This window comes from Mastomys coucha, unplaced genomic scaffold (assembly GCF_008632895.1).
Source record: "Mastomys coucha isolate ucsf_1 unplaced genomic scaffold, UCSF_Mcou_1 pScaffold7, whole genome shotgun sequence".
In the NCBI taxonomy this organism is placed as follows: domain Eukaryota; kingdom Metazoa; phylum Chordata; class Mammalia; order Rodentia; family Muridae; genus Mastomys; species Mastomys coucha.
Window position 1 is genome coordinate 34,056,200 of NW_022196913.1, and position 21,731 is coordinate 34,077,930.

At 42.3% G+C, this 21,731-nt stretch overlaps 1 long non-coding RNA gene across 1 annotated transcript; it reads left to right on the top strand.

The window, feature by feature from the left end:
- The first annotated feature begins 3,505 nt into the window (after nucleotides 1-3,505).
- On the top strand, nucleotides 3,506-17,955 carry LOC116081720. Its single transcript, XR_004114980.1, has 3 exons — nucleotides 3,506-3,565; nucleotides 5,127-5,244; nucleotides 17,606-17,955. It is a non-coding gene; the product is annotated as an uncharacterized LOC116081720 (long non-coding RNA).
- Nucleotides 17,956-21,731: the final 3,776 nt, after the last annotated feature.

Here is a 21,731-nt window from a genome sequence, read left to right on the forward strand (position 1 = left end):
TACTTTTCAAATTCAATTAATAATATAACAATTCAGATAGTCAAAAATCAAGCAACTGAGACACCATCCTAGACTGATTTCCATCCTTGGTCTACACACTGGGTTGTAATGAATACATGGGCTAAGTCTTTTCAGGTCCCTTCACTAGCTTACTCTCACTGTGTAGCTCAGGTTGCCATTGACACAAGAATGCACTATTAAATAATAGATTTGTAAATGTCTGCCCTGGACCTCATTCCCTTCAGAATTGCTTTTCACACTGTAGCTGTTGACCTTTCCTCAACAAAAGTATGACAGTCAGTGTCAGTATCCCCCCCCCTCCACACACACACCTGTGAAGAGCATTCACTGTCTTCTCAATAGTCACAGCAAGTCCTATCTCCTAAATGCAACCACTAAGTCCTATTGTGAACAATGAGGGCTGTCCTGGTCCTGTTATGGTTAATTGTATTGCTCTCCCTCTCCCTCTCCCTCTCCCTCTCCCTCTCTCTCTCTCTTTCTCTCTCTCTCTCTCTCTCTCTCTTTCTCTCTCTCTCCCTCTTTGTGTGGGTGTATGTGTATGAGTGTGCATGTCTCTGTCTGTCTCTCTGTCTGTCTCTGTCTCTGTGTATGTGTGTGTGTGTATGTATGAGTGTGTGTGAGTGTGTCCTCCTCCCCTGACCCTCTTTGGTTTTTGTTTTGTTTTGTTTTGTTTTGTTTTGTTTTGTTTATACAGTCTCACTGTGTATCCCTGACTGGCTTAGAACTTGCTATGTTACAAAGCTCGCCTTGAAGTTAGAGAGTCATCTGGTTCTGCCTCCTGAGTTCTGGGATTAAAGGGGTACACCATCACACTTGGTTTGTTTGTTTAAGGATGTTTATTTTTACTTTATGTGTATGAGGGCTTTGTCTAAATGTACATATGTGCACTGAATGTGTGCCTGGTACCAGAGGATGACAGAAGAGGGTGACAGGTTTGAGGAACTGGAATCACAGGCAAATCTGAGTTACAGTACATAGGTGCTGGGACTTGAACTCCAGTCTTCTCCAATAGCAGCCAATGCTCTGCACCTCTGAGGCAGGGTCATTCGTATAACCAAGCTGACCTAGAAACTTCCAATGCTGCCTCTTCCTTCCAAGGCAGGAGTCTTTCTGCCTCTGCTGCCTGGGTGGTGGGAGGCAGGCATTGGCAGTGATGACTCTCTTGTAAATGTTTTTTTTTTTTTTTTTCAGATGTATGTGGACTGATTTTGTGTTATTGTTTCACTGTTCATATTTACTTATGGTTCTGTATTAAACAGCATATTTCCCATCCATATGAAACTCTTGCCGGGCAGTGGTGGCGCACACCTTTTATCCCAGCACTTGGGAGGAGATTTCTGAGTTCGAGGCCAGCCTGGTCTACAAAGTGAGTTCCAGGACAGCCAGGGCTATACAGAGAAACCCTGTCTCAAAAAAAAAAAAAAAAAAAAAAAAAAAAAAAAAAAAAAAAAAAAAAGAAAAGAAAAAAAAGAAAGAAAGAAAGAAAGAAACTCTCGGGTTGCCTCTTAGTAGGTTCAATTTTTCATCAAAGGAAACCATCTGTAATGCTTCAGATAAAAGCTGGGCCACGTGAAAAGCAAGGTGTGGAGACATTCACACCTTTAGATCTGGACATAAAGGATTCTGTCGAAATAAGACATTTTATTTATCTATTTTAAGATATGGTTTCATGAATCTGACTGACATCAAAGTAGAAGCTGAGGATGACCTTGACCTTGTGATCCTCTTGTCTTTACTTTTTCAGTGCTGGGATTATAGGCATGTGGCATCATACCTAATTTATGCTGTGCTAGATTCCAGAGACTGAACTGAGGCTTGGTGTCAAGTGCTTTTCTTAAGTCATTGAATCAACACCTTGGCCCCCAAATCATTTATTTGGGGATGAGGGTTGTTGGTAATTTTTTGCTTTGTTTTTGACCCAGGTTCTCACTATATATTTCTGCCTGGACTGGGTTCACTACGTAGATCAGGTTCACTTTGAACTCACAGAAATCAGCCTACCTCTACCTACTGAGTGCTGGGATTAAAAGCATGTACCACTGTACTGGCTGGTTTTGTGTGTCAACTTGACACAGGCTGGAGTTATCACAGAGAAGGGAGTTTCAGTTGGGGAAGTGCCTCCATGAGATCCTGCTGTGGGGCATTTTCTCAATTAGTGGTCAAGGGGGTAGGGCCCCTTGTGGGTGGTACCATCCCTGGGCTGGAAGTCTTGGGTTCTATAAGAGAGCAGGCTGAGCAAGCCAGGAGAAGCAAGCCAGTAAGGAACATCCCTCCATGGTCTCTGCATCAGCTCCTGCTTCCTGACCTGCTTGAGTTCCAGTCCTGACTTCTTTGGTGATAAACAGCAATATGGAAGTAAGCTGAATAAACCCTTTCTCCCCAACTTGCTTCTAGGTCATGATGTTTGTGCAGGAATAGAAACTCTGACTAAGACATACCACCATACCTGGTTTTTACTGACTTTTTTTTCCCTGTATATTTTTAATAGATATTTTTTAATCATGCAATATAGTGTGATCATGCTTTCCCCTCCCTCAAATCACCCTACCTCTCCAACCACCCAAATTCAAACCCTTTCTCTCTCTCTAATTAGAAAACAAACACAACAACAACAACAACAACAACAAAAGAATGACAGAGTAAACTAAGATAAAAGGAGCCTAAGAGAAGACACAAGAAATATGCAGATGCAGTGACAAGCACTTACACACACAGATCTCCCATAAAAACAGATAACTGGAAATAAATTGTAAGCCAAATACATGTGTCTTAGTTAGGGTTTCACTGCTGTGAACAGACACCACGACCAAGCCAACTCTTATAAAGAACAACATTTAATTGGGGCTGGCTTACAGGTTCAGAGATTCAGTCCATTATCATCAAGCATGGGAGCATGGCAGCATGGCAGCATCTAGGCAGGCATGGTGCAGGAGGAGCTGAGAGTTCTACAACTTTATCTGAAGACTGACTTCCAGACAGCTAGGGTAAGGGTCTTAAGCCCACATCCACAGTGACACACCTACTCCAACAAGGCCACACCTCCTAATAGTGCCACTCCCTGGGCTAAACATATACAAACCATCACAGCTGGTGAACCAGTGTTCTGGCTAAACTTATGTCAGTTTGACACAAGCTAGAGTTATCTGAAAGGAGGGACACTCAAAGAGAAAATGCCTCCCAACTTCTGACTGTGAGACATTTTCTTAATTAATAATTAATTAATTAATTGTGGATGGTACCATCCTTTGGCTGGTGGCTCTGGATTCTTTAAGAAAGCAGGCTGAGCAAGCTATGATGGGCAAGCCAGTAAGCATCACCCCTCCATAGCCTCCACGCCAGCTCCAACCTCCAAGTTCCTTCAGTGATAGACGACAATGTGGAAGTGTAAGCCAAATAGCCCCTTCCCTCTGCAATGCACTTTTGGTCATGGTGTTCCATCCTAGCGACAGTAACCATAGCTAAGGCACCCAGTTTCTTGGGAAGGGATTGTGTTACAGTTCAAGTCTAGAGAATGTCTTCAGGTAGATTCTCTTCCAGCTCCAAGGTTAGCTTTTGTTCTATTTGGGCCTTCTTCATCTGATTACATGAAGCTCACTCATGTTTGGAGGAAGAACCACCTGCTTTATTGACAATCCACTGACTTAAATGTTGGTGTCATTGCCAAATGCCTTTACAGAAACAGTCAAGGTAACATATCACTCGTGTGGGCACCACAGCCCAGGCAAGTTAGAACATAAATGGAACTATCACAAGATCTCAATGACAGTTTGTTAAAATCAAACTGTTTTGTTTGTTGTTGTCGTTCTCTGGTTTAGCCTGGATTCATTCTGTGAAGATATAGTTTGGGAATCTTAAAGCCAGGAATCACTTGACCTTCTTCTGACCCTTGGTTTGTTTTGTTTAGCTCTGAATTGTGTAATGAATTTTTATTTCTGTGTTCTTGTTGGTTCTAGAAAACTCTTATAACTAGTGTTTCTCTCTAGCAAATGCACAGTACCTTACAGATGTGTTTGATAATATAATCATATTCCTATGTATGTAATAGCTCAGAAACCTTCGTTTTTCATTTCTTAATTGCCTTACTAATTTGTTTTGAAGTTTAATTTAATTAGCAGCCCTTTATGACAAGAGTATAAATTAAACGAGAAAACACTTGTCAAAATTCTTGATTTTTTTTTTTTAGAACAAAGATGAACATCCTCCATTTTTTAATGACTCTGAAGTAATCAGTTTGTAACTTTTACAACATTATCATGCAGTCTGACTCGGACAGCCTTTCCATGATAGAGTTCCTGTTTCCGGTTCCAAGCAGAAACTCCACACCTTTCATCAATCTCTTACTACTCAGGAGTAACTAATTGGAAGTCAGGTCATGGTGTTTCATCGAAGCAATGGAAAAGAAACTAATACAGCTTCCAATCCTTTCACTATTTAGCTATTAATGTGAAAATTATTTTATTCTCTGTGATGGGATTGTCGATTTCTTCCTCTCCTATCTCTTCAGGCAATTATTTAGCATGCCTGAAATAGGCTTGTGGCAATTCTTGGTTGTCAACTTGAATGTACTCAGAATTATCAAAAACCCAAGCAGCTAAGTACACCTGTGAGGAATTTTTCTTTTTTCTTTTTTTTTTTTTTCAGTTTTTTTTTTCTTTTAGATATTTTCTTTATTTACATGTAAATATCTCCATTCCCAGTTTCCCCTCCAAAAAACAAGAAACAAACAAAAACAACCAAAACAAACCCCTGTTGCCTCCCACTTCCTCATGCCTGCCACCCCGCCCTCTCCCACTTTCTGGCCCTGGCATTCCCCTACACTGGGGCACAGAACTTTCACAGGGCCGAGCTCCTCTCCTCCTATTGATGATTGAATTTGCAATCCTCTACTATACACATGCTGCCTGAACAATCAGACCCCTCCATGTGCAGTCTTTGGTTGGTGGTTGAGACCCTGGGAGCTCTGAGGGTAGTAATTTTTCTTAATAAATCATTTGAGGTTGGAACCCCCCCCCCTTAAATCTGGGCCACGCTGTCTGGCCGCAGCCTGTATAAATGACATAGAAGGAAGTACTTGATCTTGGTCTGCTTGCCTTTACTCTTCCTAGTGAGTTCATTCCCTCACTGGAGACCAGCTGAGACATCCAGCCTAGTGAAATGAAAAACTATTGGATTCTTGGACTTTCCATTGAGCGACAGCCATTGTTGAACTAGCTGGCCACAGATGTAAGTCATTCTAATAAGTCTCTCTCTCTCTCTCTCTCTCTCTCTCTCTCTCTCTCTCTCTCTCTCTCTCTCTCTCACACACACACACACACACACACACACACACACACAGACACATATACCACACAGGTTTATTTGGGCTTATGGTTCCAGAACGTTAATGTATGTGACAATGGAGCAGGCTCGCATCTCACTGTAATCATGAAACAGAGATTGTGAACTAAAATGGGGATGGTCTTGAAGCTCTAAAAGACACCTCCTGTGGCCATACCTAGCCACACCTCCTAAGCCTCCCCAAACTGGGCCACCAACTAGAAAAGAAGCACACAAGTGCTCAGGAATGGGGGAACATCTCACTCAAACATTCATAGAGGTGTACACAGATTGTATGACATGCTCCTGCATAGTACCTATAAATGGCTGAGGGGAAAAGGCACAGGCCTAAAGATCTTAAACTGAATTGAGTCGCTAGTTCAACGAAGTAAGGATCAGGAATGTGAGTTTGTTATCTTTCTTCTGCTGCTTGCTACATGTGTGTTGTGTAGTGCAGAACTGAAATATCAAGATTTAAGATACAAACACTAACACCAGCTATCAAGAAAGACATGGGCTTGCAGAAAGGTGGTTGTCAGTGTTAAGTACATCCATACCGACTCAAGAAAGAAAGAATTAGGGAAGGCAATCACAGATGCTTGGAGTAGGCAGATACAGTTACAGATCATCTGGAGTTAAAAAGCAATACATTGGGAGCCTGGAGAGATGGTGTAGCAGGTAAGGACACTTAATGCTTTTGTAGAGAACATGGGTTCAGTTCTCAGCATCCACAACCATCATAACTTCAGTCCAGGGGATCCAGTATGCTGTTCTGGTCTCCACAAGGAACCAGGCATGCACCTGCTGCACATATATGTACACAGGCAAAACACTCACACATGAAACAAAATAGTATCAAAGAAAGGAGTAATAAATTGGGGTTGAAGTTCAGTAATTAAAAAAATACTTAGAATTCATGAATGGGCTTTATTGCTGGGGGTTCTAGGGGTAAGGAGAGGAAAAACAGTAAAGGAGAGGAGAGACAGAAGGACTTCTAGATTATTCTCCCTAATACTTCCATGAGCTACCAAGAAAGGGGAAGGGCTCACAGGACTGCTGCAGGCATGTTTCTACCTGTTCTCTGAGCCTTCCTGTTGGCATTTGTCCACAGGCCAGTCTAGAACAGGGCTGTGATGGGAAGGCAACAGAAAATAGCCGGGTCTGGACCAGGAGCAGAAAAACATCTAAAACTTTGTGTCTACTTTTCCATCTTCTCAGTTTTCCATGTCTGATTTAACTCTTGACTTAAAAAAAAAAAAAAGATATTGATTTAAAGAAATAAAATTGGAGTCACCTTTGGGCCAGAGTGAAAGATCAGGTTAGGGGGCTCATGAGCGTGCACAATAGAAAATGGGGGTGCTGACATCCATCTTCATCCCACCACTCCATCCATGTCGGCAGAATGAGCACTGCATGTGTCCTGATGGCAAAAGCGGTGCTTTAGCAGGACTCTATCAGTCCCCACCTGAAACATCACCTTCAAGAACCAGCTAATCCCAACATGTCTCTTGTTTGGACATCTTGTTTGCCACAGCAGCTGCAAATCACGGTCTCGCAGCTGGGACACTCCAGCCCTGTCCCGGGATCTCAAGGTGCTGCAGGCTATCCCGAGGACACCCCAGCCCTGTCCCGGGATCTCAAGGTGCTGCAGGCTATCCCCAGGACACCCCAGCCCTGTCCCGGGATCTCAAGGTGCTGCAGGCTATCCCCAGGAAGAAGCTCGAGTAGACTGCTTCTTTCAGAGACAGCACAGTCAGAAGCTTCCGGCAGAAAGAAGTGATGGCTACAGTCTACTAGCAAACGCTGATGGCAGACGGGATAACGTTGACGCAGAACATTGGGTTGAAAAACAAAATCTCTGTTTCAGTTCTGAAACTCTTCTAATCACTGACTGCTTACAGTGATTGTCTCAGAACCCTCAACTGCTAACTTCGTTGGATGCAAACAAGAGTCGCTTGTTTTAAAGAATGGTCATTGTAATGTTGTAACGGAGTCATTTACCATGCTGGTGTTATGTAGTAAATTCATAAAAAAAAAAAAAAAAAAAAAAAAAAAAAAAAGAAAAGAAAATATATTCTGAATCAATTATGAAAAACAAAAGATATTGAACTTGAAACCTCTACCTTTCTCTTAATTTTACTCAAGTTTCCGTTTCATGTCATCATTCCAAGCCTCTCTTGTAGTGCAGTGCAAGCAAAAGAGATTCCTTCAATCCTTACTGTGTTACTTTTCTAGAACCCATTTATATTCCACACAAAGACACAGCAACATGCCACATAATGAGAAATCACACTTTGTCCTCTAAAGAACAATTGTCAAAGAGCTTTTTCATTCTTTTATATTTATCCTTGTGTTATTTTGGGGTTTAACCTCATACCAGTTTGTCCCGGGCTAATGATGTAGCTCAGGTGGTAGAGTGCTGGTCTAGCAAGAATAAAGTCCCAAATTTGATTCCCTGTACTCCACGGTGCATGTCTGTATTCCCAGGAGATGGCTCAGAAGTGCAAGGTCACCCATCCTCAGCTACATAGCAAATTGGAAGCCAGCCTGGAGTATGGAAGACCTTGTCTTAAAAAATATATATGCATATGGGTATATCTGTGTCTGCAGGGGTTCTCTACACAGCCCTGGCTGTTTTGGAACTTGTTATGTAGACCAGACTGGCCTCAAGTTCACAGAGATCCATCTACCTCTGTCTCCTGAGTGCTGAGATTAAGGGTAAGCACCACCACATCCGGCTCAAAATATCTTCTCTATTTCTTAATAATGTTACATATAAAAAGATCATAAATAACGTAAAAGTAAAGTTTAATGGTTAATGGTATCTTGCCACTTCAGAACAAGGCATTATTAACACTGTTGAAAATCTCTAACTTGGATTTTTTTTTTTTTTTTTTTTTTTTTTGTGGATCATCCTTTTCAGAGTTGTATGTCAAAAAATGTCACTACACTGGCTATTTGTACGGGTGCTGGGGATCCAAACTCGGGTTCTCCTGCTTGCACAAAAGGCACTTTGTCAACTGAGCCATTGCCCTAACCCCATAAGTTATGTTTTATTGAAGCATAGCCATTGTCATTTGTAGAAGCTTTCATTCTCCACAGAAGTGGAGTTTCTGCCTAAAATACTTGTTCCTTCATTCTTTCTACAGAAAAATATGGCAATTCTGCCACCACATTTTAACACAGGATCACCTTTCTCATCTTCTGTTTTTTCTATGCTACAGCCTAGGTGATATTTCCAACTTAGTATTCCTTTAGCCATTTTTAATTTGTGGATTTAGTCATCAATTGCCTTTTGTTGTTGTTTCCTTCTGTAATTGTCTCCCTTTGGTCTGTTTTTTGAGACAGGGTTTCTCTCTATGTGGAGAGACACTCATTCTATAGACCAGGTTGGCCTCAAACTTGGACATCTGCCTGCTTCTGCCTTCTGAGTACTGGGATTAAAAGCATGTGCCATCACCACCAAGCTTATGTAATTGCATTTTTATTTTATTCTTTCTCTAATTATCTGGAAAATTATGGTACTTTTTTAATTGGTCATACATTTTTGAAATGCCATCTTTTACTTCTCTAAATATTTGTTTGTTTTGGGGCTTGGGCCATATGTATGGCACTGCACATATGTGGAGGTCAGAAAGCTGTAGGCCAAAATATAGCCTTCCTTAAAGTTAATTTTGCCAGGTGTTTTATTACCACAAGCAGGTGAATAGCTAACCCAGATGGCTCAGCAGTTAAGAGTGCTCGCTGCTCCTGGAGACGAACCAAGTTCAGTTCGTGGCACTGTCACTGGGCAGATTCTAAACTCCTGTAACTCCAGTTCTAAGGAATCTGGCACCTTCTTAGGCCTCTGAGTGCACCCTTGTGTGTGTAGCATCTTTTCTTTTGTATACTTGCCTTTCCAATGTGCACACTTATTGACTTGGTCTTCCTCCCAGCTTTTAGGTTTGTTCTATCTCTTTGGGAATTTCCTATTCTCTCAGCAATAAGAAAAAGTTACTCTTTCTGTTGAAAGTAGATGGTTTGCAAAAGGAGGGCTTTCTGTCACTGTAATCTATGGTACTGCCAGATGTCTCTTCCAATGCCTTCTCTGTTTTTACAGGGAAGTTTGGCCCTCACTGGCTGCCTTATCGCCTGGCAGAGCTATGTATGGAGGTTATGAAGTTTGGCCCTCACTGGCTGCCTTATCGCCTGGCAGAGCTATGTGTGGAGGTTGCTTGCATCCTTTCCATCTTCCTTGCCCTTCACCACAGCCCATGCCTGTCTTCAGAACTCACTGTAACCCATTAACAATACTCATCCTCTGGGTGATGGTGATGATACTTCCTTATTGGCCAAAGGAGCATCCATTCTTTGTATTCTTGCCAAGGACAGAGTGTAGCTTGTGCTTCTTTTAAATTTAAGTTGGCAGAGACCTTTAATACTAGCACTCAGGAGGCAGGATGCAGGAGGAGCTCTGTGAATTTGAGGCCAGCCTGGTCTACAAAATGAGTTCCAGGACAGCCAGGGCTACACAGTGAGACTTGTCTTGAACAGCAACAAAACGATGACAACGACAAACCCATAAAAAATGTTTTAGGTATCGGTTTGTCTCCTCCTGATCCTAAACTCGCACAAGTGTGCATGTGTGCGTGCACACACACACACATACACGCACACACAGAGACACAGACACAGACACACACAGACACACACACACACACCTTCATTTTCCAGATTGATTAGTTTTTATGCAGCTGTTGCCATCACTTACCCATGGCTTTAAATGAAGAGACGGGCACATGAAAATACATGTAATCCGTGAAGACCCTGAAATGCTCAGGACTATTCAGAAACAAAATTTACAGGAACAGTAAGACCTCTGAATTCAATTATGCAGAAAAGCCATTAAAGAATTCCACAGCTGAGCAGTAGTTTGTAGAGGCAGCGTCTACCGAGGAGGAAATGGAATATTCTATGAAGATGCCACTGCCAACTTGATTCCTCCTCTACTTGAATAAGAAAAATCCGTTTTTATTCCATACTGAAGACAAGCAAAACGCTGAGACGTCCTCCAGAACTCTTTCCCCTTCCAGTTTCCTCTCCCTCTTGGTTGTATAGGAGCTGAGAGCATAGCTGCCACACACTTCAGAAACAGAGCGTGGAAGAGCTGGTGTTAGGGGGCTGCTCAGAGAGTAGAGTAAGAGTGCGGCCAGGGGGCTGGAGAGATAGAGGACTCAGACATTAAGAGCACTGCTTGCCCTTGCAGAGAACATAGGTTTGGGTTCCAAGCACCCACATGGTGACTCACAGCCACCTGTAACTCCAGATCCGGGAGATCCAGCTCTCTCTTGTGGCTTTTACAGGCTGTTACATGTACCTGGTGCACATGAAATTATGCAAGCACACATAGGATAAACAATGTTTAAAACAGAGTATGGCAAGGAATCATTCAGAACTCTAAGTAAAATTAACCATGACGTCTAGGTTACAGCTCTGAAGCCGAGACTTGGAAGGGTAGGGCTTTGATGGATGTCTTTACGAGAACAGGGAGATTATAAATGTAGCAGAAACTGTTGGACGAGGAGGCTAAGAACCTTTTCTTGATGAACGATTGGGCTGAGGATGTAGCACAGTGACTTGTCTAGCATATATAAGGCTCTGGGTGTGATCCCCAGTATGCAGAGGGTAGGGCTCTTGATGGAATGAGCTCCTTGCTGGATGTGGAGTCACCTCTAACTCATGCCCTATGAGTCTCTGGTCCTTTTCAGATCATGTGGTTTTGTCAGTTTGAAAAACTAGGCAATGGTTTTGTTTTGTTAGTTTACCTTATTTTTTTTTTTTGGTTTTGTTTTTTGATTATTTATTTATTTATTTATTTAATGTATATGAGTGCTCTATCTGCATGTACACCCGAATGCTAGAAGAGAGTATCAGATCACATTATAGATGGTTGTGAGCCACCATGTGGTTGCTGGGAATTGAACACGGGACCTCTGGAAGAGCAGCCGCTGAGCCATTGCTCCAGTCCTAGCTTATCTTTTATAAAGTATTTTTATTTTCAGCTTTCTTCTATTATTTTAAAAATGATTTGTGTGTGTGTATCTATGCATGGGTATGTGTCTGTGTGTACAGGTGCCAAACGAGGCCAGAAGTGTTGAATCCCCCTGGAGTTGGAGTTACAGGTATTTTAAGCCGACTGATATGTTGGGAACCTGGCTTTGGTCCTCTGAAAGCAGCAAGTGCTCTTAATTTTGAGACATTTCTGAAGACCCTATATTAACTTAACTAAATTCCTGTGTTTTAATTCCTGCACTTCTCTATTTTCGACCTGAGAAGAGTCAGCCATGTTTGTTGATGTGGAGAAGAAAGCATACCTCCTACCCTTCTTGCTAGGAACTAACTTTACTTATTTTGTTATGTGGGATGTATCCAAGTCCTAAAACATACTAGAGGAGTAATGTTGGGGTTTCTAGTGTGACTTTCAAGGCTGGACCAGGACCCTGATCCTGATAACACTGGTCCATTTTGTTTCCTCTGTTTCCCATTGTACTACCCTGAAACTCCAGCATCAGAGGCTTCACAATTGCTTTCTTAACATAACCCAAGAGCATTCTCAGAGTATCTGGCATTGTAAAATTTTGCAAATACTTTAATAAATTCTTCTGGTTTTCACCCTTCACGTTCTAGATTTAAGAGCACAATAACTGACCTCCATATCACATGTGACACCGCAACCTCCTACCAGCAAACTGTATCTTCAATATCCCCTTTATCAAAACCAGCATATTTTAATTATACAGAAGAATAGGTTTCACTGTGACATTTCATTATTACATTTTATCTTAGTTGCATGTTGGTGTGTGCATGTGTTGTTCAGAGGACAGAGGACAGATTTCAAAAGTAGGGTCCCTCCTTCCTCCTTGTGGGTCCAGGGACTTGAATGGCAAGTACTTATCAGCAGGTGCCTGTGCCTGTTGAGCCATCTCATGAACGCTCATTTTTACATTTTTGTATACGAACATAATTTTTTTTTATTAAACTCATCCCCTTAATCCCCATTAACTGGAGATTTACATCATTTTTTTTAAATCTAGATTTTTATCACAAGAGAAAACGTAATGGTATTTGTCTTTCTGACTCTAGTCTGTTTTATATAACATGATTTCCAGTTACATCCAGTTTCCAATAAATGGCATTATTTCATTCTATCTATGGCTGGACAATATCCCACTATATATATGTATACTAAACTTTGTTTATGCATTGATTCTTTGATGGGCATCTAAGCTGGTATCATAACTTGACCATGCCTAGAGGCTAGATGAGGTTGTTACATACTGTGAAATGGAGTTACAGATGGTTATCAGTGTCACGTGGGTGCTGCCCATTAAATACAGGTCCTCTGGAAGACCATTACATGCTAGTAACTGCTGAGCCATCTCCCCAGGGCCTATTTTTGTTTTGTTTTAAATACTGTTAAAAAAATCTTATTTTATGTGTGTGGGTGCTTTGCACCATGTCTCTGCAGTGCCCATGACAGCCAGAAGAGGGAGCTAGACCCTCTGAAACTGGAGCTACAAATAGTTGTTCACTGTCATGTGGGTGCTGGGAACCACCTCTACATGAGTAACTCGTGCTCTTAGCCACTGAGCCATTTCCTCTCTTGAGACCTTTAATTGTTTTTTTTTTTTTTGGAGAAAGTTTCCACTTTGACTTCCATACTAGCTAACCAATTTACATTTCGCTGGTACTATATGAGAGTTGCTTCCTCTAGCATTTATTTTTCCTTTTCTTCATGATATAAAAATGTTTCTGAATAACCTTGATTGGCAACTATGTTGTTTCAGAACTTGATATGCATTAGTTCTTCATGCTCTCCTGGCACCTAGGATTTCTGTTGATAGGTGTCATTCTAACAGTTTTGCCTTTGTTAAGTAACTTGGCTTCCCCTCCACTCACCCCCATAGTTCTCGATGCTTTTGTTGTTCTCTACTCTTGGCACAGCATGTGGAGAAGTGCTTTTCTCACTGCTTCTATGTGCGACTATGTGCTTGGCTGCTTTCTATGGCTATGATAAATAATGACAAAAATAACTTGGGGAGGAAAGGTTTATTTACATATTCCAATCACAGTTGATCACCAAAGGAAACATGGCAGGAGCTCAAAAAGGGCAGGAACTTTAAGGCAGGACCTTAAGGCAGAGACCATAGAGAAATGCTGCTTACTGGCTTTCTCCTCGTGGCTTGCTCATCTTGCTTTTCTGTAAGACTCAGGACCACCAGCCCTGGGGTGGCACTGCCCCCAGCAGGTTGGGCCCTCTCACACCAATCATTAATCAAGAAAAGGACATATAGACTTGTCTACAGGCCACTCTGAGAGAGGCATTTCCTCTACCCAGACAGCTCTAACCTGTGTCATGATCACAGACAACTAGCCAATTCAGACTCAAATGATCCTATACTGGGATGTCATGTTTTTTGTTTTCTTTTTTTTAGATTTCTTTTCTTTTTTGTTTTGTTTGTATATGTGTATGCATGTGTATATATGCACTTGATTGTGTATGTGTTGTGTACAAATATATGGATGCCACAGGTCACTCTCTAGTGTCTTCTTCAGTTATTCTATATTTTTCTTTTTATTTATTCTCTCATATATTACATCCTGACTGCAGTTTCCCTTCCTCCCCTCCTGAGTCTCTCCTCCCACCTCCCCTTCCCCCCAGATCTATGCCCCTTCCACCTCCCCACAGAAAAAAAGCAAGCCTCCCAGGGAGATCAACCAAACATGGCATAACAAGCTACGATAAAGACCAGGCCCATATTCTCACAAGACTATCAAGCTACACACTCATAACATACATGCAGAGGATGTAGGTCAAACCCATGGAGGTTTCCTGATGTCTGTGAGCCCACTTGAATCCTGGCCAGCTGATTCTGTAGGTCCTCTTCTTGTGGTGTCCTTGACCCCTCTGAATCCTCTAATCCTTCCTTCCCCTCCTCCATAGGACTTCCTATGCTCCGCTTATATTTGGCTGTGTGACTCTGCATCTGTTCCCATCAGTTGCTGGATGAAATCTCTCTGATGATGATTTTGCTAAGCTCTGGTCCCAGCCTGTCCTGCAGGCAGGACAAATTGTAGGTTGGAGGTTTTATCGCTGGGTTGGTGACCCTATCCCTCCACTTGAGGCCCTGTCTGGCTACAATGTCTATCTTATCTTTTGGAGACTGTCTTTCACTGAATCTGTTGCTTATCAATTGGCTAGAATGTCCAGTTTCAGAGACCCATCTTGAACCATAATCATGCCCTTTTGAAATGTGGGTTCTGGGTATCTGAACTTAGGAACGTAGGCTTTCACAACACAGACTTTAAGATATTTACCCAGTCCTCAAAAATATGATACCCTTTTATTTTATCATCCATGCAGCCGAATTTTTCATCCACGTCTGATTTAACTTTCTTACATCATTCTTCTGTTTATTTTAATTCTTCCTGAGGTAGTAGGTCACTTCCAACAATGGTACTGTCATTGTTAACTTGACACACGTGGAAAGAAGGAACCTCAGTTGAAGAACTGCCTGTCAGACTGGTCTGTGAACATGCCTGTGAGGCATTTTCTTCTTCTCTTAGTGACTTATTTACTTTTATTTTATGTGCATTAGTGTTTTACCTGCATGTATGTCTGTATGAGGGTGTTGGATCTCCTAGAACTGGAGTTACAGACAGTTGTGAGCTGCCAAGTGGGTGTGGGAATTGAACCTGGGTCCTCCAGAAGAGCAGCCAGCGCTCTTAACTGCTGAGCCATCTCTCTAGTCACGGGCATTTTTCTCAATTGCTAAGAGAGTAGGCTTGGGTTATATAAGAAAGATAGCTGAGCTGGGCGGTGGTGGCGCATGCCTTTGATCCCAGCACTTGGGAGGCAGAGGCAGGCTGATTTCTGAGTTCGAGGCCAGCCTGGTCTACAGAGTGAGTTCCAGGACAGCCTGGGCTACAGAGAAACCCTGTCTCGAAAAACCAAAAAAAAAAAAAAAAAAAAAAAAAAAAAAAAAAAAAAAAAAAAAAAAAAAAAAAAAAAGAAAGGTAGCTGAAGGTGCTGGAGAGATGAGATGGTTCAATACTTAACAGCAGTGCTTGCTTTTCCAGAGGATCTAGGTTTGATTCCCAGCACCTACATGGTAGCTAACAACCATCTATAACTCCAGTTCCAAAACAACCATCTATAACTCCAGTTCCAACAGATCCAATGTCCTCTTGCCTCTGTGGGCATAGGCATCCAGGCAAAAGCACTCATACACACAATTTAAAACATGCCAATCTTTAAAAGAAAGTAAAGCAGCTTAGCAAGCCAGAAGAAGAAAGGCAGTGAGCAGTATTCCCTCACTGTTTCTTGCTTCAGTTCCTGCCTCCGGGTTTCTGCCTTGAACTCCTGTCCTGGTTTCTCTTGATGCTGAGCTGTAACCTTTATGAGTCAGGGTTCACTAAAGGAACTGAGCTAACTGAACTGGACTGATTGGCTCACGGGATATGGTGTGGGTTGTTCAACAATGGCTACCTCACATGACCCTTAGTTGCTCAGCCCGTGAGGCTGGGTGTCTCAGCAGTCCCTATCTGGTGCTGAAGGCCTAGATGATTCCAGAGAGCTACTGGCCTCCAGTCCACACTCCAAGCCAGAAGAAGTTGACTGTATGACATTGGTGAAGGAACGCTTCAGCAACAGGCTTCATAGACTCATCAGGAGTGAATACAAGCAGGCAAAGAGCAAAAGACTTCCTTCTTCCATGTCCTTTAGTCTGGGCTGCCACCAGAAAGGGCCATGCACACTCAGAGTGGGTCTTCCTGCTCCAAAGAATCAATCCATCATGACCCTTTCTCACAGGAGTGTCCGACAGCTCACGGTGAAGATGATTTAGACACAGTCGACAACGTAGATTAGCCAACCACAGAACTCTAAGCTGAAATAAACCATTTCCTCTAACAGTGGGGTTTGAGCAGTTTGACCACAGAAACAAAACACAAACCTGGCCCTTTGAATTGGTTGGCATTTTAGCTATTTCAATTCTTCTGCCTCAGTGATCCAAAAGCAGCTTTTGTTAAGTGTCCTTGTTTTGCTTTTTCATTGTTTTTGTTTGACGGTTTCTACGTGAAGATGTATGCATCTGTGGGGCTGGATCTCTCTTCTGATATGCAGTCATTCCTTAAGGGCTCAATACCTAGCACCACTCAAGAGAAAGCAAGTGTGTGCAACAGCAGCATACCAAAACAGATCTGACAGAGAAATGTAATGACCGTCACCACACTAAAGAGAAGAAAAACAGCATCGGAAAAGTGTGAAGGAATACGGGCGGGGAGGGGCGGGAGGGAGTTGAAGAGAAGCCTAGTAACGAGCTCAGTGGTGAAGAACACTTGCTTCCTGCCCTTCCAGGCAACCCAAGTTCAGTTCTACACTGGGTGACTCACAGCTGTCTGTAATTCCGCTCCAGGGAACTGATTCCGTCTTCTAGCCCCTATAGGCGCTTTCACACGCATGTGTACATACACAGAGACATATGTCCAGGACAAAATATCTAACAACAAAATAAAGTATGTAAACAAAGTTGGATGAAAGAGGAATGGCAAAGACCTTAAACTAAAGTGAAAGCAATATTAAAAAATAACAGTGGAAACAGAAGGCGTTGGAGGAACTTCTTCCTGGGCCCTTTTATGTGGGAATCTGTGAGGTCTGGGGTAAGAGCTGGAATCTACTATGGTTCTTCCTTCTTCCCAATGTACAGGTTGGTGGGTGGGGTTATGGCCTTGAGATCTGTCTGGTCAAGCATACTTCGGGGAGTGGGGCTTATACAAATACTTTACCACTACACTGTCTTTCAGCCTCATGGTCAAGCAGCAGCCACTGCTGCCCCTGCAGAGGATCCCTTGCTCCAGTCTTCCCTCTCCAGAGCATGTGCATCTCATGTGCAATGATGCAAATGCCCAAGTGAAGGAACACAACTTTCAGTGTGTCAGAGAGGGAAGCATGAGACAGTTCTGCACTTGATGGAGAGATGAAGGCATGGGGTTCTCTGCCTGCCTGGCTCAGTGCTAATTATATCCAGTTTAAAAAAAAAATCACCCAATGGGGGGTTGCTGCAGAATCTGGACATCTAGTAGACCTTGGACTCAGAGCTCAGTGAGCAGCCTTTCATCTATGTCTAATTCTTCCCCCTATCTACAAGCCCCTCTGGTTGGCCACCACCCAGACCTTGCTGCAGGGTATGCTCAGTTTTTCTGACTTGTGATTATTCCTTATTTCTAGGTCTCCAGAGTAGCTCAGTCCAAACAAGTCTCATTGTCCTCAGGAGATGGCTCCCTGCTGTAACTCCACCATCTGAGAGCATGCTAGCCTGCAACCAAAGTCAGGCACACCACGCTCGGCCTAGGACTTCCAGCCTGACCTTGTAACCCTCCAGGCTGATTCTGTGGCCGTGGACTGGACTTCCTGGCTGTGTCAGAAGGAATGGATGGTTTATCTTTCTTTGTGCTTAGCTGTCCATCACCTGCTTCTTCCTTCTTCCTGTCCTGGGATTACCACCACCTCTCCTTTCTCAGCCTGAGTCTTCTTATAATGACGCCTGGGGGAAAGTTATAAAACACCATCTTACTCCAGAACTTGAGGCTTTACTGAATGCCATTCTTCTGGGTTCCAAGAGCTCAATTTCCTTTTCGCTCATTGAAGAGTTCAACTTTCTGGAAAGCTGCTATATTATTGCAGGATTTCTGCTAACATCATTCACATTTCAGTAGATTCTGGAAGCTATCTGCAGACATTTATTCAGATCTGACTTCAGACTGATTGATTCTAATTAGTCAGTACAGGGGTTTCTGTAGGTCACTGACAGATGACCTCGTCAGTAAATACCTAAGAAAGTGCAAATTGAGGCTCTTGTAGTTCAAGGGAATGTGGTCCACCTCGGTGGGGAATGCATGGAGCTTTAAAGCCACTGGTCATATGCGCAGTCAGAAAGAGTGGACAGGATACTGCACTACTCTTTAGGTCCACCACGAGTGACTCACTTCCTCCATCTTTTAAGGTTCCACAACCCAGGCTGGAGAGAGATGACTCAGTGGGTAGACGAGCACATATTATTCTTGTAGAGGTCCCATGTTCAGTTCCTAGCATCCTTCCGATGGCTCACAAATAACTGCCTGCAACTCCATCTCCAGGGATCCAATGCCTCTGGCTTCCAAAGGCTCCTATACTGACATGCACATAACTATCTCCCCCTATGCACAATTAAATAACAAAAGTAAAATTTAAATTCAGTTTTAAGGTTCCATAACCTACTAACGTAGTGACATGTTGTGACACCAGATAGAGACCAAATGTTGAAGCTCATGAGCACGCAGGGGACAAGTCCTATTCAAACCACATGGATTTACAACTGAATCTTGTGATTTTCTTCACATCAAGGTTATAGTTGAGATACAGGTTGAGGCTATCCTACCTTGCAGACAAAGGACCAGTTTGGTTTAGTAGAGTTTGAATTGTGTCTATCTGGGCAATCTCCTCCAAGCACTTCCACATTCAGACACACAGGCCTGAGACTGGGCACTGCCCCAAGCCACCCTCCATCAAGTGCTCTGTAGAGCTCCCCAGAGACAGGATTGGATCCTTTGTTTTTGCTTCTGCCTCTAGCCATCTGCTCTTCTACAAATGGCTTTAGAAAGGAAGGTGTGAAAAGATCCACACTTACTTCTCTTACTTAAAAGTTTCTTCTCTGCCAAATGCCTAAACCTACCCCCCTCCATCCCCATCAACTCTTGCACCTAGAACAGTACCTGGCATAAAACAACCACTTCCTGTCATTCCAAGCATGACTGAACAACCAAATTACTTATCCTAATGAGTGAATACAAAGTTTCTATTAACCTATCTGCGATCTTTTAAGTATATTTACTTTTTCCATTGATTTATTTACTATTTATGATGTGAGGTCAGCAGGAGTCAGTTTTCTCTTCCCACCTTGTGGGTCATAGGAATACAACTCATGTTATCAGACTTGGCACTAAATGCTTTCACCTGCTTAGCCTTTAAAGTCCTTCTATGCTAATTCTAAATGTCACTAAGAAGGCTAATGTGCAGCTTTTCCTCACCACAGACCCGATTCCTATAGAATAACCAAGCATCGTTCTGAAATATTTACAGATTCTCATCTTCAGTCCATGTTTCTACATAACTCAATCCTCTGTGATTGGACTCAGATTCATCTGTCTAAACTTCTCAGCTGTTTTTGTGGATGAGAAATTCTTTAATTTGCCAATCTTTAACAGTAGACTGCTGAAAGAAAAAAAGAAAATCTCTGTTTTGTTATGCTTCAGTCACTGGCTTGATTGTAGACTTGACTTGCTGACCAAATACACAGGTTCCCTTGGCTAGGACAGCAGCTATGTTGGATGACAGAAAAGCCAGGCCCTAAGCTCTGTGAATATAACTCTACACAGAAGAAAATGAAATGTAAAACAAATGTATACAATGAGAGAGAACACATGACAGTCATGTCCAAGCTGAGAAACAGCAATACACAAGCAACAACAAAAAAAGCAAAAGCAAAACAAAAAATTCTGAACTGATGATGTGCCTCTTGGGTACTTATTTATTAATTATTTATTTATTTATTTATTTTTGGTTTTTCGAGACAGGGTTTCTCTGTATAGCCTTGGCTGTCCTGGAACTCACTCTGTAGACCAGGCTGGCCTTGAACTCAGAAATCCACCTGCCTCTGCCTCCCAAGTGCTGGGATTAAAGGCATGCACCACCACTGCCCGGCGGGTATTTATTTTTTAAGATTTATTTATTTTATTTATAAGTACACTGTAGCTGTCTTCAGACACACCAGAAGAGGGCATCAGATCTCATTATAGATGGTTGTGAGCTACCATGCAGTTGCTGGGAATTGAACTCAGGACTCCTGGAAGAACATTGAATGCTCTTAACTGTTGAGCCATCCCTCCAGCTTACCCGTTTTTGTTTTTGTTTTTGTTTTTTTAAACCAGTTTAAATGAGCAAAATTAGAACTTTCATTTATTGGGTGGTGGTGGTACACACCTTTAATTCCAGTACTTGGGAAGGAAAGCACACAGATCTGAGTTAGAAGCCAACCTGGTCTACAGAGTAAGTTCCAGGATGCCTTGGGCTACTAGTCTAGGAACTGAGGTCATATATATATAGTGAACCAGACAGAAAACATTATAGAACTTATGTTCTAAGGTAGAAGAGGAGGCAGCATGAGCTAACTCATACATAATTTGAAAATACTGAGACGGGCAGTGGTGGCGCACGCCTTTAATCCCAGCACTTGAGATGCAGAGGCAGGCAGATTTCTGAGTTTGAGGCCAGCCTGTTCTACAGAGTGAGTTCCAAGACAGCCAGGGCTATACAGAGAAACCCTGTCCAGAAAAAACAAACAAACAAACACACAAAAACCATCAGAGCACTCAAGATAGTGTCTAGAATTCTAATAGTCTACAGTTGGAAACAACCCAAATATGTATCAACTTATGGATAAATATATTGAGGCATATCTATACAATGAACTATCATTCAGGCATAAAAAGAAATGAAATATTGGCCATGCTACTAAATGAATCTTGAAATTGTACTAAAAAGCCAGACATAGAGACTATATATTTCTTACTCTTTTATAGGACATATTCAGCAAGGCAACCCTCAGCGGAAGAACGGACTAGCGACTATCATTGCCACCAGCATTAAGTAGGAGGCAAAGGATGGGGTCTGCTTAATTCGTACAGCTTTCCTTCTGGGGCGATGAGCTATTTAGGAACCAGACAGATATGGCTGTGCACTGTGAACAAACTAAAGTCACTAATGATAAGCTTTCTTGTGTATTTTACTACATTAAAAAATAGTTCCTGGCATAACAACTGTGCCCTCACTTCCCCCTGCAATCCCATTTCTGAAAATAATAAATCGTCTGGGTAACAAATAATATTTTAATCACTAGAATGGTATGTGGCCATTACAAACATGAATCTGGTCTGTAAGTGCCAACATAGGAAAATATCCCAGACATATATAATGAAGGACTAAATACACTGTAGGCTTGGGCCACGTAGTAAGACCCTATCTATAAAGGGGAACATGCTACAAATGTAGCTTAGTTGGTAGAGTGCTTGCCTAGCCTGCATAAGGCCCTGAGTTCAATCCCCAGTAACACATAAACCAATCCAGCTGGCACCCCATGGACCTATAATCTTAGCACTCAGGAGATAGATGCAGCAGGATCTGGAATTCAAGGCCATGCTCAGCTACATAGCAAGTTTGAGGCCAACCTAGAGTACAGAATATCCTGCCTAAAAAAAGTAAGCACCCCATCCCATGAGAACTTAAAATAGCACTAATAAAATCCATCCACAAATCTGAA